Raw genomic sequence first — 16,205 nt, 5'->3', positions numbered from 1 at the left:
TGGGGGGTCAAGAATCTAGACTATCCCCATAATCTGGTATTTTTTTTAACACACCAAATATTCATTTTTATTACAGATATTCCTTTAAAGTCTTTGTTCACATATAATAAGTTATCAATTATATATTGTAATTTTTGAAATACTATATTTCTCCATTTTAGGAATAAGTCTACATACCTTTTAATATATTTAGTTTAAAAATATATATGTAAGGGCGCCTGGGTGGCGCAGTCGGTCGAGATCCAACTCTTGATTTCGGCTCAGGTCGTGATCTCAGGATCATGCGATCAAGCCCCATGTCAAGCTCCCTGCTCAGTGGGGAGTCTGCTTGGGATTCTCTCTCCCTCTCCCTCCCCCTCTCCCTCTGCCCACCCTCTCTCTAAAATAAATAAATAAATCTTTAAAAAAAGAAAAATATATTTAATATACCTAAATTTAATTTGATAGCCATATACATAATGAAATTATTACTACAGTCAAGCTAATTAACGTATCATCTCCTCGCATAGTTACCTTTTTTCTTTTGAAAGATTTTATTTTTTAAGTAATCTCTACACCCAATGTGGGGCTTGAACTTATAACCCCAAGATCAAAAATCACATGTTCTACCGATGAGCTGCCAGGTACCCCAACACAGTTCCCATCTTTGTGTGTGTGCTAAGAGCACCTGGAACCTACTCTCTCAGCATATTTCCAGTATTCGATACAGTATTATTCTCTATAGACATAGACTTGTTCATCCTACGTAACTGCAACTTTGGACCCTTTGACTATTATCTTCCCATTTCCCCCACCTCTGTCCTCACTCTCTGGTAACCTGTGTTCTACAATCTGCTGCCGCTAGCAGTTCAAATACCCTAGTATTCTCAGTATCATTTCACAACTATCTCTTGGGCTCTCACCTTGGGTGATTCCAAACTACTCAACAACCATGACTTCCTTAGGTCATCTTACCATCTTCCCCAGTACTGAGCCAGCATCTTTCACACAAAAAATGCTTAGTAAATGTCTTACTCCCCTGAATCTATGTGCGTTTTGTGACCCCACGTGTTTCCCACATCTCTTAATCACAGGAAGTTTCCTATGCAATTAATCTCTCAAATACATTCTGGCAAGAATGTCACTAAGCAACACTGAATACAGCAATAAAATGAGTGTTGCATGTTTCCCTTTGTGGAAAGGGCCAACACATCAGTCCTTATATTTTCCAAGCTTCTGATTTTTTGGAATAACAGGCAAGCATCAAGATACTGATGATGCAGTCCATTTAAAACTGATCAACTCATATCAAAAGAATTAGGAACCAACTTGAAAGGAACCAACTTGAAACATTTGAACATCAACAAGGGTGACAGGTACACAAACATTCATTAAATTATTCTCTCCATCTTTGTGTATGTTTGAAAAGTTCCACAATAAAAAGTTAGGGGAAAAGGCTGTGACTTTTAAATAAATGGTATAATAATTTAAAATCACACTATTACAAGCCAGCTATTCGCATACTATGCCCGGAGAGGGGTTACTATAGTTGTGAAGAGCTGAAATCTGTTAGACCTGCAGCTGGAGAGGACCAGGCGATATCAGAGAGCCTTGAGATTGAGGCCAAGGAGCATGGGCTTTCCATGAAGGCAAGAGAACCCAATTAGGGTCTCTCACTGTGCACCACCTCATCCCCAAAGTTAAGGTTAGAATGAAGTACTCATGTGACTAGTGTCTCCGAATACAAGGTACCCTGCCCCACACTCACTGTGGGGAATATCAGTTATCAGAGATCAAGAGATTTAGATATATGTCAAGGCTCTTTGACCCTCAGGTCTTGGACAAAGCTAAACAAGGAGAAATTTATCTTTGGGTATATATCTCTGCACCCCTAAAGTCCCAGGCCTGTATTTCAATCATACTGGTCTAATGTCCCTACAATTACCCAATCCAGGCCCCTTCTTCCCCAAAGGTCCAAAATCTTTTGCATTCATCAATATTCTTATTCCCTATAAATCAACATTCCCTAAACAGAAATTTTTTACTATACACCTGCTACAATACAGCTCTTCTGTACTATTTCTAACTCTACCAAGATATCTATGCCCAACTGAATGTTCTTAAACGACACAGATTCTAGAACAAATTCTGATCCTCCCATCCCAGCTCCTCTGCACCAGGAGATGTCAATATGCCTACCTTCCCTTACACTCTCACTCTTTTTAAGAATCATTGCTATAAAGGGGCACCTGGGTGGCTCAGTCAGTTAAGAGTCTGCCTTCGGCTCAGGTCACGATCTCTGGGTCCTGGGATAGAGCCCCGCATCAGGCTCCCTGCTCAGCGTGGAGTCTGCTTCTCCCCCTGCCCCTCACCCCTCCTCCTCCACTCGTGTGCTCTCTCTCTCTCACCCCCTTAAATAAATAAAATCTTAAAAAAAAATCATTGCTAAAAAGATTGAGAAATCTGATTCGCAAATGAAAAAGGAATTGTTCCCTATGTTTTTCCAATATAGGCAATGCTATTTCTATGTATTTATTTATTTATATACTTTTTCTTTCTAGATTTTTTTTCTAACTTTACTTCAAGATAAATTCCTAGAAAAGACAAAAGACGAAAACACTTAAGACTTCTGTTACATCACCATCTGTCCTCCAGAAATGGTGTACCAATTCACATTCCTACTAATAGCGCATGAGCACTTCTGTTTCCCTACTTCGTTTAGTGGTGCTATTAACATTTTTTTTATTCTATGCCAACTATGAAGGTGAAAAATGTCACTTCACTGTTTAACGAAATATGAATTCCTGCTCTCAGGCAAATAAGTCACATTCTGAACAAAGTCCCTGTAATACTTGGTGGAGCTGAAATTCCATGGAATTAATTTCAAGCAATTAAATGATTCTACCTTACAATGTATGCAGTACCACTCGCTGCCACCAGGTGGTGGTGACCTCGTGGAGAGTATATTGACCCGTGTGACCAGTTGAGTCTCTAGTAACTGCTGTTAACAATAGCAGATAACCTTTATTGAGTCCTTACTGTGGGTCAGACGCTATACTAAGTGCTTAACATGCACTATATCATTTAATCCTCCCAAAAATAGTCCCTGAGACCCCATTTGTTACACTACAGTATTTTCTGCTAAAAAAAAAAACTTTATTAAAGTACCGACTGCTCTCAAAAGCAAATACTCAGAATTACCAACACCTGGGGACCATTAATAGCCTATTAACTAAACTGTTATTTAATCACTAGCTAAGTAAATCCAGAGTTACCAATTTACTTTGCTTAATTTTGTAGAACAGTAGGTGTCGCTGGGCCATGTGGTTGCATTCTGCAGGGCTGTAAAAGAATTCTGGTATGACGCAGTGTACCCAAAAGGTCCCCTATGGATTCCCAACAGCCTCATGAAGTAAGCTGTTCATTCCCACTAACCAATTCCATTTCTCAGGTCAGAAAAGTGAGGCTCAGTAACCTGCCTGTGGCCACACAAAACGTAAGTGGCAGAACCAGATTCAAACCCAGATCCAATGTCCTCACCCTGCTTAGCTCTCCTCTTTCGGACCTGGTTGCTGCTCCTGTCCCTGCTCAAATTACATGTCAAATTACATGTCAAATTACATGTCAATTAGCAATCTGTCAGCAGGGAAAGTTCCTAGGGTAGAGCTACTCATGAGGAGCTGTTCCTGCTTCTGTCCATCTCCTTTTGGCGGCTCTTCGCTCTTCCCCTCACCTCCCCCCATCACCTCAGCCTCCATGTCTCAAACCTAGGGCCCACAGCCACCCCGCCCCAAGGTGAACCACTCTCTTTCTAACCAGAGCTCTGAAATAATTTCTGCTGTTGATCTGATAAGAATGTATGTTTGAGAAGTACTGTTGAGATGATACATAGCTTCAAGATGGTCCATGCCTCAGGGGAACACTGACATTCTGCTTGAGCACCTGACAGTCCTAAGTAAACAAACACTTCTCAAAGAGATCTCCAGGCGAAGCTTGTTAATAGAAACTTTGAGGCCAGAAAGCACATTCTAGCTTAAAACTACCCAGCAATGTCCATAACTGGTTATAGATGACAACATAATAAGCCTTTCCTGCTGCATCAGCTTTTGTTAGAGAAAGACGGGCCTTCCCCGCCCCTCAACTCTGCTCAATACAGATCATCTTTTCTGTCCACTGTTGTGCTAGACAACAGTGCCACCAGTCCTAAAGCAAGTTGTGGTTCAACTAACAGCCCAGTGACCCTCACAGTCATGGGCCTTCATTAAACATTTAATGAATGAATACATTCTGATATAGGCATCAAACTGCCTATCATGCACAGAATGAGTATCATACCTGATAACAGTCTGTACATCAAAAGCTGCATTAAAGTAAAAATGGTCAAAAAAAATAACAAAATCCAAATGCAATGAAAACTCCCCCTGGGCCAGGCAAAGACTCAGAGACAGGACTAAGTAAGAGCATGAACCCAATACCAAAAAAGAACAGAGGAAACAGCACAATTCCCCAAACACTAACACTGACTAAACCACCAGAGACTGTAGTAAGTACATCTGATACCACTTTAAAACAAAAATCCATCTGTTATGGACTGAATGCTTGCACACCCCCAAAATTCATATGTTGAAGTCCTGATCCCTGGGATGACTGTACTGAGAGACTGGGCCTTTAAGGAAGTAATTAAGGTTAAATAAGGTGATGAAGGTGGGGCCCTGATTCAAGGGGATTTAGGGTCCTTATAAGAGACGTCAGAGAACATTCCCTTTCCCTTCATCTCTCCCTCCTTCCTTCCTGCCCTCTCCCCTCTCCCTGTCTTCCCAAGGGCTCACAAAGAGGTCACGTGAGCACACAGAGGGCCGGCAGTAGCTACGAGCCTAGAGAGGCAGCTTCACTCAGAATGAAACTTACCTTGCCGGCACCTTGATCTTGGACTTCCCAGCCTCCAGAACTATGAGGAGTGCACTTCTGATGTTTAAGCCATCTAGTCTCTGGTATTTTATTATGGCAGCCCAGGCTGACTAATACACCATCTAATGATATTTTAAGTCCACCAAGGGTCAATCTAAGTCCTAAAATTTGAGCAAAGACTAGAGCAAGTTGGCCAGATTTTACTTTTATTGCCTTTTATGGAAAAGGAGTTCTTTGAAGTCAGTACTCAGAACAGGAACCGTGACTGGAGATGGGTAGTGCTGAGACCTGGGGCAGGTGTCAGGATCTTTTAAACCTTAATGAATTCCTGCTCATGAAGTGAAGTGAAGTGAACCAAGAAATGCAGAAAACCTGGGCTCAAATCCTGACTTCAGCACTCACCGAGCCTTGTGACTTTGGCCAAATCAATTAACCTCCAGTGCTTCATCTGTAAAATAAGGCTACAACCTCCTACTAGTCTTACTCCATCTGCACAACTACCCTGCAATTTGAGTAAAGAAGAAGCACAGACTAAAGCTTCAATAAATTTTAGTTCTTCCTACCCCTCCCACCCATATTAAACAGCTTCCAGGGGCGCCTAGGTGGCTCAGCTGATTAAGCGTCCGACTCTTGATTTTGGCTCAGGTCACAACCTCGGAGTCCTGGGACTGGCCCCATGTCGGGTTCTACGCTCAGTGTGGAGTCGACCTGTCTCTCTCCCTCTGCCTTTCCCTCCGCTCGGGCTCTCTCTCTCCCTCTCTCTCTCAAATAAATAAATAAAAATCTTAAAAAAAAAAAACTTCCAAAAATACCCTAGTGGTCTATCTACAAGACATACTCAAGATACTTACTGGCTCTCGCTGCATAGACGCACAATTCAACAGATGTGTCATGAAACTGCCAAAGGCTCTGTACTGTCCTAGACTATGTGGGAGACACAAAAATGAGCTGAACGTGATAGCCTGGAAAGCGAGCTGGCCTGCACACACTGCTAACTACAAGGGAAGCACGCTGAAACAGACACCACAAAAGAGGACAAAGCACCTTGGGCAGAGGAGGAAGAGCATAATTTGCATTCTTCGTGAACAAGAGGACATCTGAGCTAGATCTTTAAGAATGTATAGGATATGAACACAGAGTTGAAGGAGATCATTCAGATAAATAATTGAGAAGGGCCTCGATGCTGAGTGGTGGCAATGTTAATGGACAGGAGGAGCACACAAGAGACTATTTCAAATTGAGGAATTACCAGGACGTGTGTATGTGTCCACATGGGGGGGAGGCATCCAGAAGAAGCAGAGGATCCAGGAGCTCCCACCCTGCGCAGGAACCACAGAGAGGGGTATTCCTTAGGATCAAGGAGGTCACAGTCCAATGAAGACCTAACACAGTACAGCATCTTGGAGGGCAGGCTGGTGACAAGGCAGGGTGATAAGCATTGTGACAGAGATGTGCCCAGGGGACACTACTCCAGGGTTGGGGGCATCTAGATTAAGAACCTTAATTCCCATTAGAATAGACTGGAATTAGACTTAGCATTGGAGCAAAGGAAGACCAGGACTTGGGAAAGGCGGAGAGAAAGAACGCATAGCGGTGTGTGAGTGAGCTGAAGGCAAGACGTTATGGGTGACCCATTTTGCTCTCAAGAGGTGAAAAGCCATTTCTTATCCTGGCCTGTTGACTGTTCCCTGACTCAGAATCCCCAAAACAACATTTTCTCGAAGCGACATCGACCCTAACATGTTAAAATGAAAAGTCCAGGGGGCGCCTGGGTGGCTCAGATGGTCAAGTGTCTGCCTTGGGCTCAGGTCATGTCCCAGGGTCCTGGGATCAAGCCCCACGTCGGGCTCCCTGCACAGCAGGGAGTCTGCTTCTCCCTCTGACCCTCCCCCCATGCTCGCTCGCTCACTCTCAAATAAATAAAATCTTAAAAAAAACAAACAACTAAAAGTCCAATCCTCTTATAAATGAGGAAATTGTGGCTCAGAGCAAAAGTGGGGGCTTCCTGGGTTTCCACTAACACAGGAGGACCTAAAAGCAAAGCTTCCTCATTTGTTTTCAACATCTCTTCCGAACCTTCTCATGGTCAAGAGGCTCTCCTATGAGGTGCCCTCAAGCCTTCCCCACTATCCCATCTAGGAACTCAAAGGGCACTGCTCTCAACTCTGACATCAAATGGGTGACATTAGCCAAGTCCCCTTTCCTCCCTGTTGGTTTCTCATCTCTAAATTATAAAGCTAAAGTGGGTGTTCTCTAAAGTCCTATCCAGCACTGGTCGTCCATCATAGCTCTGCGGCTATGATGGTTTTCCTGCAACCTGATTTCCACAGTTCTTTGCCAAATACACATACATGGTATATTCTGATTATTTATGAAGCTGGTGGCGCAACTGGCCAATGAGAGAGAACACTACAACAGAATAAAGTGATCTCAGCACATCAGACCACGTAAGGCCCACACACAGGTTTAACCTAGAGGTTAAGTAGTTCCAGGTGAAATGTCAAAAGCAGATGATCGGATCTGGTCATTACTGTAGCCCCAGCAAACTGAAGAGGGCCTGGTACACAGAAGGCACTTGATACATATTTGTGGAATATATGTTGAAACTAACCTGCTTGCCGTTTGCATTTTTTACTAATCACATCTAGTTGTTCTACTATCTAAAACTTCTCCTTTGGGCGCCTGGGTGGCTCAGTTGGTTAAGCGACTGCCTTCGGCTCGGGTCATGATCCCGGGGTCCTGGGATCGAGTCCCACATCGGGCTCCCAGCTCAGTGGGGAGCCTGCTTCTCCCTCTGACTCTCTCCCCTCTCATGCTGTTTCTCTCTTGCTCGCTCTCTAATAAATAAATAAAATCTTTAAAAAAATAAAAATTAAAAAAAAATAAATAAAACTTCTCCTTTGACAGAGGATTTATAACAGAAATTACTTCTGGCTTCTTCTTGTAAATGCTATTGTACTGTATGCCAAACATTTTTTAAAGATTTTATTTATTTATTTGATAGAGATAGAGAGTGAGTGAGCAGGAGGGAGAGAGAGAAAGAATCTGAAGCAGACCGCGCTGAGCGCAGAGCCCAATGCGGGGCTCAATCCCAGGACCTCAAGATTGTGTCCTGAGCTGAAACCAAGAGTCGGAGGCTTAACCAACTGAGCCACCCAGGCGCCCTTGTATGCCAAATTTTTAAGAGCCAGACTATGACAATGACGGCTTCATGATTTCATTTTATCCAGAGGTAGGAGTAATCAGACATTACTGTGCCTGTGCCCGCCTTCCCGTATACCTGCTCTCAAAGGTTCAGAGCTGACCACCCAGGATGGCCACTCACCTGTGCCCTCTCCATCATCCCTCCTTCCCTCAGAGGGCTTTGCAGTCTTAAACCTTGAGATGAACCTGCTTCCTCTAATGCTCTCCCTCCTCTGCCCCATCACCACCCACCCCAGGCGGCCTTGTAACTTGGAAGTGTTTATTTTTACCATCTGTGTCTGAGTGTGACTGTGAGCAGAACCAGCCTTGTGTTTAAGGCAAGAGCTCCTACCTCCCGTCCTTCCACCCTCACACTCTCCTCTAGAGGAGGTTCTTAAAAGTCCCAGCCCCTCCTTTCCCTCCCCATGGCTCCTTCCTAAACCATCTCCCCACCCCTACCCCAAGCTCCCTGAGATTCCCTTGGAACCGTTTTTTAAGTATCCTCTACAGAAAGGGCCTTCCCACTCCAGCCCACTCCTTGCCTGTGAGTGCTCGCTCCTCCCCTCCCACTGCTTCAGAACACCCAGGGGCGCTCACTCCCATCTCTGGCCCAGAGGTCCCAAGTATTTACCCCTCCTGCAGCACTCAGAATTACTCTGTACCGCAATCTATCCATATTCTCAAGTGCTGCCACTGTCTGAGGGTGAATTCCTGAGGCTTGGAACTACATTTTATTTGTATTTTTAGCACACAGATTTTCAGTGTTTGTTCAAAAGAAAGTAAGGGTGTCAGGGAGATCCTCTCTCCCCAGCCCCATTCTCTCTCTTCAGCACCACACACATCCCCACTTGTTTAGCTGTCCGTGTGGGCACCTCAGAAATCCCCAATTCTTTTTTTTTTTTTAAGATTTATTTATTCATTTGAGAGAGGGGAGGGGAGAAACGGAGGGGGAGAATCTCAAGCAGATTCCCCGCTGAGCGCAGGGCCCGACCTGGGGCTCGATCCCACAACCCCGAGATCATGACCTGAGCCAAAACCAAGAGTTGGTTGCTTAACCGACTGAGCCACCTAGGCGCCCCGAAATCTCCAATTATTCATGGACAAAAGGAAACAAATTATTCCCCTACTCTCAAACCGCCTGATTTCTGATGATTTCAGCCACCTTAATGCAGCCCAAAGCAGAAAACTCAGCATGCTCTTCCATCATAGGTAACCAATCACTAAGACCTCCTATACGTTTTACCTCAGTATTTATTACCTCCTCTCTCATCCTTATTGCCTTATATTTTTAAGGTCAGGCCCTGGTCTCCCAAAATGATCTCCCAACTTCCAGCCCCTCTTCCACACAACTACCAAAGGGCTCTTCCTAAAACACAGTGATCATGCCTCAGTCCTGCATGTAAACCTCTTACATCTCCCGCATTCCTCAGTGATCAAGTCCAAATGCTGCACATAGCATTCGAGGCCTTTCCAGATCTGTGCCCCTGCCACCCCATGCCAACCCCTTCTTTCCATATATTTTTCAATGCAGCAGACCAAACTCAACTTCATGCCCTTGAACCTGCTGTGTTCTCATGGCTCTGTACACAGGGCTTCCTCTGGCTGGAATCCTTTATTCCAAGGTCCACCAAGGGCTCATTTTCTTTCTTTCCTTTTTTAAAACAATTTTAAGTAATCTCTATACCCAACATAGGGCTCAAACCCACAACCCTGAGATCAAGAGTCATATGCACCCCACCAAGGGCTCATTTTCATCCCTCAAGGTCCAACTCTTGTGACATTTTTGTGATGGCTCCTCAATTAATGCCTGGGCTGTTATATTTACAATAGCTTCCGGGGCGCCTGGGTGGCTCAGTCGTAGAGTGTCTGCCTTCGGCTTGGGTCATGATCCAGGGGTCCTGGGATTGAGACCCGCATCGGGCTCCCTGCTCCGCGGGAGGCCTGCTTCTCCCTCTCCCACTCCCCCTGCTTGTGTTCCCTCTCTCGCTGTGTCTCTGTCAAATAAATAAAATCTTAAAAAAAAAAATAGCTTCCTTCTAAAATGAGTCTGAGGTAGCTTATAAAGTATGCACACACTGCAACTAGACTTTTTTTTTTAAGAGAAAGGTATCAGGGCAAAAACAAGGCAAAGGTAAAAAAAAAAAAAAGACAAGTTAGGAGGTGGTAGCATTCAAAATCTCTATCATAAAGTCTCATACTCCTCTTGTTAGAGGTAATTTGGCCCTGAGTTTTCTGTCCAGAGTGAATTAGTTACTCCTCTGTGAGCACACTGCCAGTTGTATATGACTATCCTGTAGCACTTCCCATATTTTTTGTAATGTGCTTTTTGTGTCCATCTCCCTCACTGGACTGGGAAATTCATAAGGGAATCCATAATTTCTGACTCATCTCTGTATCCCAAGCAGGAAGCCTAGGACTCAGCAGACAGCTGGTGCTCAGCAGATATTTGTTGAAGGAATGTCACCATGGACAGGGAAGAAGGTACTAGTGTTGGCTGAGCTCCCTACCAGGCCTTTGAAAAAACATTGTTTTATCCTCATAAAAAATTACACGGCTGATAAATGGCAGAGCCAGGATTTGAACCCCAAGCTGTCTATTTCTCCAAAGCAACTGCGCTTTCCACTATGGACACTGCTCCCTGCCTTCACCATCACTAGGCACCCAAATACCCACCTCCGTCAAGGCCTGGTTTTAAAAGAACCCTTCTCCAGAAGCCTTTCCTACTTACTCAGGAGAAAAGTCAGCCTGAATCCAGCCCAGACCTACCTTTCACAACAAGTAAGAAATAGCCACAAACGGGGAGAGGAAAGGATGCCTTTTTGGTAGGCGAAAAGTGAGCAGGCTGCAGATGGGTGTTGTGAGGTCCTCAGCTCCCCTTTCCAGTCCCTTTCCTGGGGGTACAGTCCCTAGGCTTTCCTGCCTGCCTTTCCCTGCCTTCTTCAGGGTCCAAAGCCTTTCATTCTCCCCATTCCAAACTGAACCCCCAAATAATCTCCTTATGCCCACAGCTCCTCTAACCAAGTGAATTGTGTTCAAAACACACTCCTTCATTACATCAGGTAGGCCTTTGTATCTTAAATGTCTTATCAACCTGGGTGCCTGGGTGGCTCAGTTGGTTAAGCGACTGCCTTCAGCTCAGGTCATGATCCTGGAGTCCTGGGATCGAGTCCTGCATCGGGCTCCCTGCCCGGCAGGGAGTCTGCCTGTCCCTCTGACCTCCTTCCCTCTCATGCTCTCTCTCTACCATTCTCTCTCTCTCTCTCAATAAATAAATAAAAATCTTTAAAAAAAAAAAAAAGTGTCTTATCAACCTTTAGGGTCCGTGAGTACCCCAATCTCCTCAAACACATGAAAAGAATTTCAGGAATCACCAGAAGGGACAATGACATTTTGGGAAGAGTCTGGCTCTCAACCCATCTGAGTAATTTTGGGGTGGCCTGGGAGTAAGAAAAGACAACCTGTGATCTCATCCCAGCAGGATGCCTGGTCTCTAAGGGCAGGATGGAATCCTGGTCCAGAAGGCTTCTGGGGTGGTGAACCCTGCTCTCTTCCTCAACACCTTCCAGAGCTTCAGAATTCTTGCCTCTCTCCCCCTCCCCAGTCCTCCCCCTTTCTCTCTGTCGTCCCAAATTCCCCTAACAGTCCTCAATCATAACTCAGGAACTATGGTTTTGAATTCATATTTAACCATTTCCTTGGTAACACAACCTCCCATCTGACACGCTGAAATCCACACCCCCGATCCTGATAGTTTTCTACCTCATTTAAAATGTGTGACAAACGGGCGCCTGGGTGGTTCAGTTGGTTAAGCGACTGCCTTCGGCTCAGGTCATGATCCTGGAGTCCAGGGATCGAGTCCCACATCCGGCTCCCTGCTCAGCAGGGAGTCTGCTTCTCCCTCTGACCCTCTTCCCTCTCGTGCTCTCTGTCTCTTATTCTCTCTCTCGCAAATAAATAAATAAAATCTTTTAAAAAAATAAAAATAAAAAAATAAAATGTGTGACAAATAGATCCCTGCATCCTATAACCTCTCTCCTGTACTGCAGAAACATTTGTAATCTTAAATGTTACCACATCTAAGAAACAACCAATCTCCTGGATCAGAAGAGGGAGGCTAAATAAATCCTTCACTGTTTCCTACTCCTAAATAAAGATTATTCCGGCAATTTACAGTAGCTCCCTCATAGCGCCGGTGTGATTATTTAGATAACTCATGCCAACTGTTTAGTACCTGGGGCCTGGTAGAGAGAAAGTGCTCAAAATTTAGCTATGATCATTTATGTATATTATCTCTCACAATAGTACCGGGGGTAGTATTAGAGCAGGCACTTCCCCGCAACACCCCCTCCACCGTACCCCCATTTACAGTAGCAGCAGCCCAGGCTCGGAGTAAAGAAGCTTTCCCAAGGTCAGGCGGGCATCGATGTGATGATGCTCGGCCCTCGGCCCCTGACTGAGGGACCCCTCCCATTACACCCTCGGACGGGGCACTGGGGGGGTCTTAAAGGAGACAAGTATGGAAAAGCGCCGAGCACAGTGCCTGGCAAACAGCGCGGACCCTGGGAGGGAAGACCCGGGCACTGCGGTCGCCTGGACTCCTCCCCAGCGGCTCCCCCGGCCCGGGGGTTGTGTGGGGGCGGTAGGGCCAGAGTCCCCCGAGCCCCGGGTGAGCCGCCGAATCTCCCCGAGGTCCGCGCCCTGAGGCTTTGTACGCCGCAGGCCAGCCCCACTCACCGAGTCCCATCGCGGCGCGCAGAGGCTGCCGCCCAGCCTGCGGGGCAGGGGTCTCGGCGGCTCGGCCCGGAAGCCCGCCATGCCGGTCCGCGGCCCCCGCACGCCGGCCCCCCCCGCCCCCGCCCCACTGTGGCCGGCCCCCGGGGGAGCCTCCTACCTGCAGCGGCGGCGCGGCGGCCGCGGCGACCGGGGGAGGGGCCGGCGAGGCGCGAGCGCGGGCGGCCTCGGCTCCTTTCGCAGGCGGGGCGGCCGGGAGGGCCGCGGGCTCCAGAGCGCCGGGCGGCGGTGGTGGCGCGCCCCCGGCCGGCCAGGCCCCGCCGCGCGCGCCGCGGCCACAAAGCCCGGGAGCCGCCGCCCCCTCGTGGGCCGACAAGCCGGCTGCCGGTCCGTCGGCGCGGAGCAGGGCGGGAGCGCGGCCCCGCGCAGTCCCCACCTCCCCAAGCTGCGGCCGCCGGGCTCCCCCCGAGGCGCGGGGCGGGGCGCGGGATGGCCCCCGCCTACCCTACCCTCTTCCTCCTTGCGGCCCTCGCGGTGCTGATTGAGTTCCCTCTTGCCACCTCTGCGGAGGAGCTCCTGGAGGGCCCGAGAAACTGTTTCATCTCCGGGAACAACAAAAGAATGCATTTGCCACAAGGGATTTGGCGACCATGGACACGAGTTAGCTCCGTCTAAGTCCTCTGTCTGAAAAGGGCCCCCTATTCTTTGGGGATTTCCCGCTACTTGGAACAACCAACCCTCATGTGCTGGGTTCTTCACGGAGTTTTGTTTTTGTTTTTTTAATATACGGGATGTGTCTCCCCCTAGGCTGCGCGCTCCTAGGGCAGGGACTGTGCCCTCGGGAGCCCAGGACCTGGCTCAGACACTTTGTGCTGAGTAAGTGGAAATTCATGAGCGGATCAATGAATGTACAACAGATCGAACTGTAGGACAAGGATGGTGGCCATGTGTTTCTTATGCCCTGTATCTTTTGGGAAGATTTCAAGCTCAGAAGGGCGGAAACTGCTGTTGAACTTTTTTGTTTTAATTAAGGTGAAATTCACATAACATAACATTAACCCCTTTAAAATGAATAATTCAGTGGCATGTATTACATTTACGATGTTGAGCAACCAATATCTTTATCTAGCTCTGAAACATTTTTATCACCCCAAAAGGAAAACTGGCGGCATTAAGCAATCACTCCCCATTCCCTCCTCCCCCCAATCTCTAGCAACTACTAATTATTTTCTAACTCTTTGGATCTACGTATTCTGGACGTTTCGTATAAATGGAATCACAGTATGTGGCCTTCTATGTCTGGCTTCTTTCACCTAGCTTGATATTTTTAGGTTCATGCCTCTTGTATAATGTATCTATCAGTACTATTAGTACTTCATTCCTTTTTATGGCTGAATAATATGCCTTTGTATGTGTACCACAGTTTGTTTATATATTCATCCATTGATGGATATTTGCATTATTTCCAACCTTTGTGAATAGTGCTGCCCTTAACATGCCTGTGAATGTTATTTGTCTTGAGTACCTGTTTTCAATTCTTTGAGATATATACCTAGGAGTGAGATTGCTGGGTCCTATGGTGATTCTGTGTTTACCTGCCAAAAAGAAACAGCCAAAAAGCTTTTCCTAGTGGCCTAATGAATGATTTTACATTCCCCCCAGCAAAGTACGGAGATTCGTATTCTCCACACCACCACCAGCATGCCCTATTTTTCATTTTTGTGTTACAGATTTGAGGCTATTGCTGCCCTCCTAGCTCCCATCACCTACAGCCCTAGAACAGAGACTGAGCCAGGTCTTTTGACTACAGAGAAACACCCAAACACTTCCCAGGATCAGGAGCACCAAAAAATAAATAAATAAATAAATAAATAAATAAATAAAGACACTTATAACTAAGAGTTTTACCTGCTCCTTGTTAGTCATCTTAACAATAATTTGTTTTGTGTCCAAGGGGCTTTGAAATTGTCCAGAGAACCTGTAAACTAAGACCGTCCTGAGGGGGTCGCTATTGACAAACTTTATGACAATCGCCTCACTGGAACCCAAGGCAATACACCTTTTCTACCTACAGCTTACCTCCCCAGGGCCACATAAGACATCCATGAATATTTCCTTCTCAAATGAGGACATAGTCTAAAGGAAACTATTGGTGTGTGAAAATAGAAAGCCAACTGAGATTAGAAATGTGACTGATAGAGGGTACAGTATGGGAAAAGCAGTGGATTTAACGGATAGATCTGTCTGAATCCCGACTTTACTGCCTGTATCTTTGTGAACTAAGTTACACTCCTTGAATCTGTTTTCTCATTCTAAGGTAGGAATAATAATACCTACCTGGCAGGGTAGATTAACTGGCTAGTCCTCACTTCAGTAAATGACCAGTATCACTATTGTTATTTTTGTTTATTTAAAATAATGGTGATTGACATGAGCCACATGCCAAAATGCTGCTAAGGAAACACAGAAAAATTCACATTTAATCATGTGTCTCCTTCTCGAATCAAGAGAGTAAATGATCTCCAAAACTAATGTGACCATGGGCGCCTGGGTGGCTCAGTTGGTTGGGCGACTGCCTTCGGCTCAGGTCATGATCCCAGGATCGTGTCCCACATCGGGCTCCCTGCTCAGCAGGGAGTCTGCTTCTCCCTCTGACCCTATCCCCTCTCAGGTGCTCTCTCTCTCATTCTCTCTCTCAAATAAATAAAATCTTAAAAAAAAAAAAAAAAAAACTAATGTGACCAGGATATCTACTCAGACCTGTAATGTGGTCATTGCCCTCCCAGCTCTCTCTTTGTTCCTAACTTAACTCTCCATGTTCCTTGCCCTTGAACCAGCTTCTTAACCTGTCTGAACCTTCTCCAGAAAGTAGAGTAGCAATACCTACTTAACAGGGTTGTTTGATGATTCAGTAACGTATTGTATTTGTAAAGGGCTTAGCACAATGCAAGTTTCAAAGAAAATACTCAATAAATGTTAGCTATTACTTCCTTATTAACAATAAAGTTGTTATAACTTCTTTATAGAAACTGTTAACAAAAGGGTGGAGTCCACAAAGAGTCTAATAATAGGAAGCTACAGAGAAAGAACACATCCGTGTGACTCATCCCTTCCCTATGGTTGCCTCAGGCAGTCCATCACCACATTGGAGATGCATGATGTATTGCACTCTGATTTGGTGTTGAGAGCAACTCTGACAATGGTCTACCTTTTGCTCAGATCCAGTCTCACCAAGCAGTCTTGACCAAGGAGTTTGTTTCTACAAAAGTTTTCTTACGGGAGGAAAAATAGACTGATCATCCAATCTGAACACTCCAGACTTCTGAGAAAGTACAATTCTCTTTGCAAATTAATACACTGGTTTTTAGTTTATCCATGTGCCTGTTATGATTTTGACTGGCCAG

General features: G+C 45.8%; 1 protein-coding gene across 2 annotated transcripts in view; it reads right to left on the bottom strand.

Moving 5' to 3' along the window:
• LOC114213589 (myb/SANT-like DNA-binding domain-containing protein 3) overlaps positions 1 to 13,032 on the bottom strand; it is a 123,359-nt gene extending 110,327 nt beyond the window's left edge. For both annotated transcript variants that reach the window (XM_088018942.1, XM_028108846.2), the window contains exon 1: positions 12,962 to 13,032. The gene's annotated coding sequence lies outside the window, so the exon portion shown is untranslated. The remainder of the gene's footprint in view (positions 1 to 12,961) is intronic.
• Positions 13,033 to 16,205: the final 3,173 nt, after the last annotated feature.

Source organism: Eumetopias jubatus, unplaced genomic scaffold (assembly GCF_037043125.1).
Source record: "Eumetopias jubatus isolate StellerSeaLion01/CBP00866 unplaced genomic scaffold, mEumJub1_p1.0 scaffold_15, whole genome shotgun sequence".
Lineage (NCBI taxonomy): Eukaryota > Metazoa > Chordata > Mammalia > Carnivora > Otariidae > Eumetopias > Eumetopias jubatus.
The sequence above is the reverse complement of the archived record's forward strand: the minus strand, read 5'-3'. Positions and strand labels throughout refer to the sequence as shown.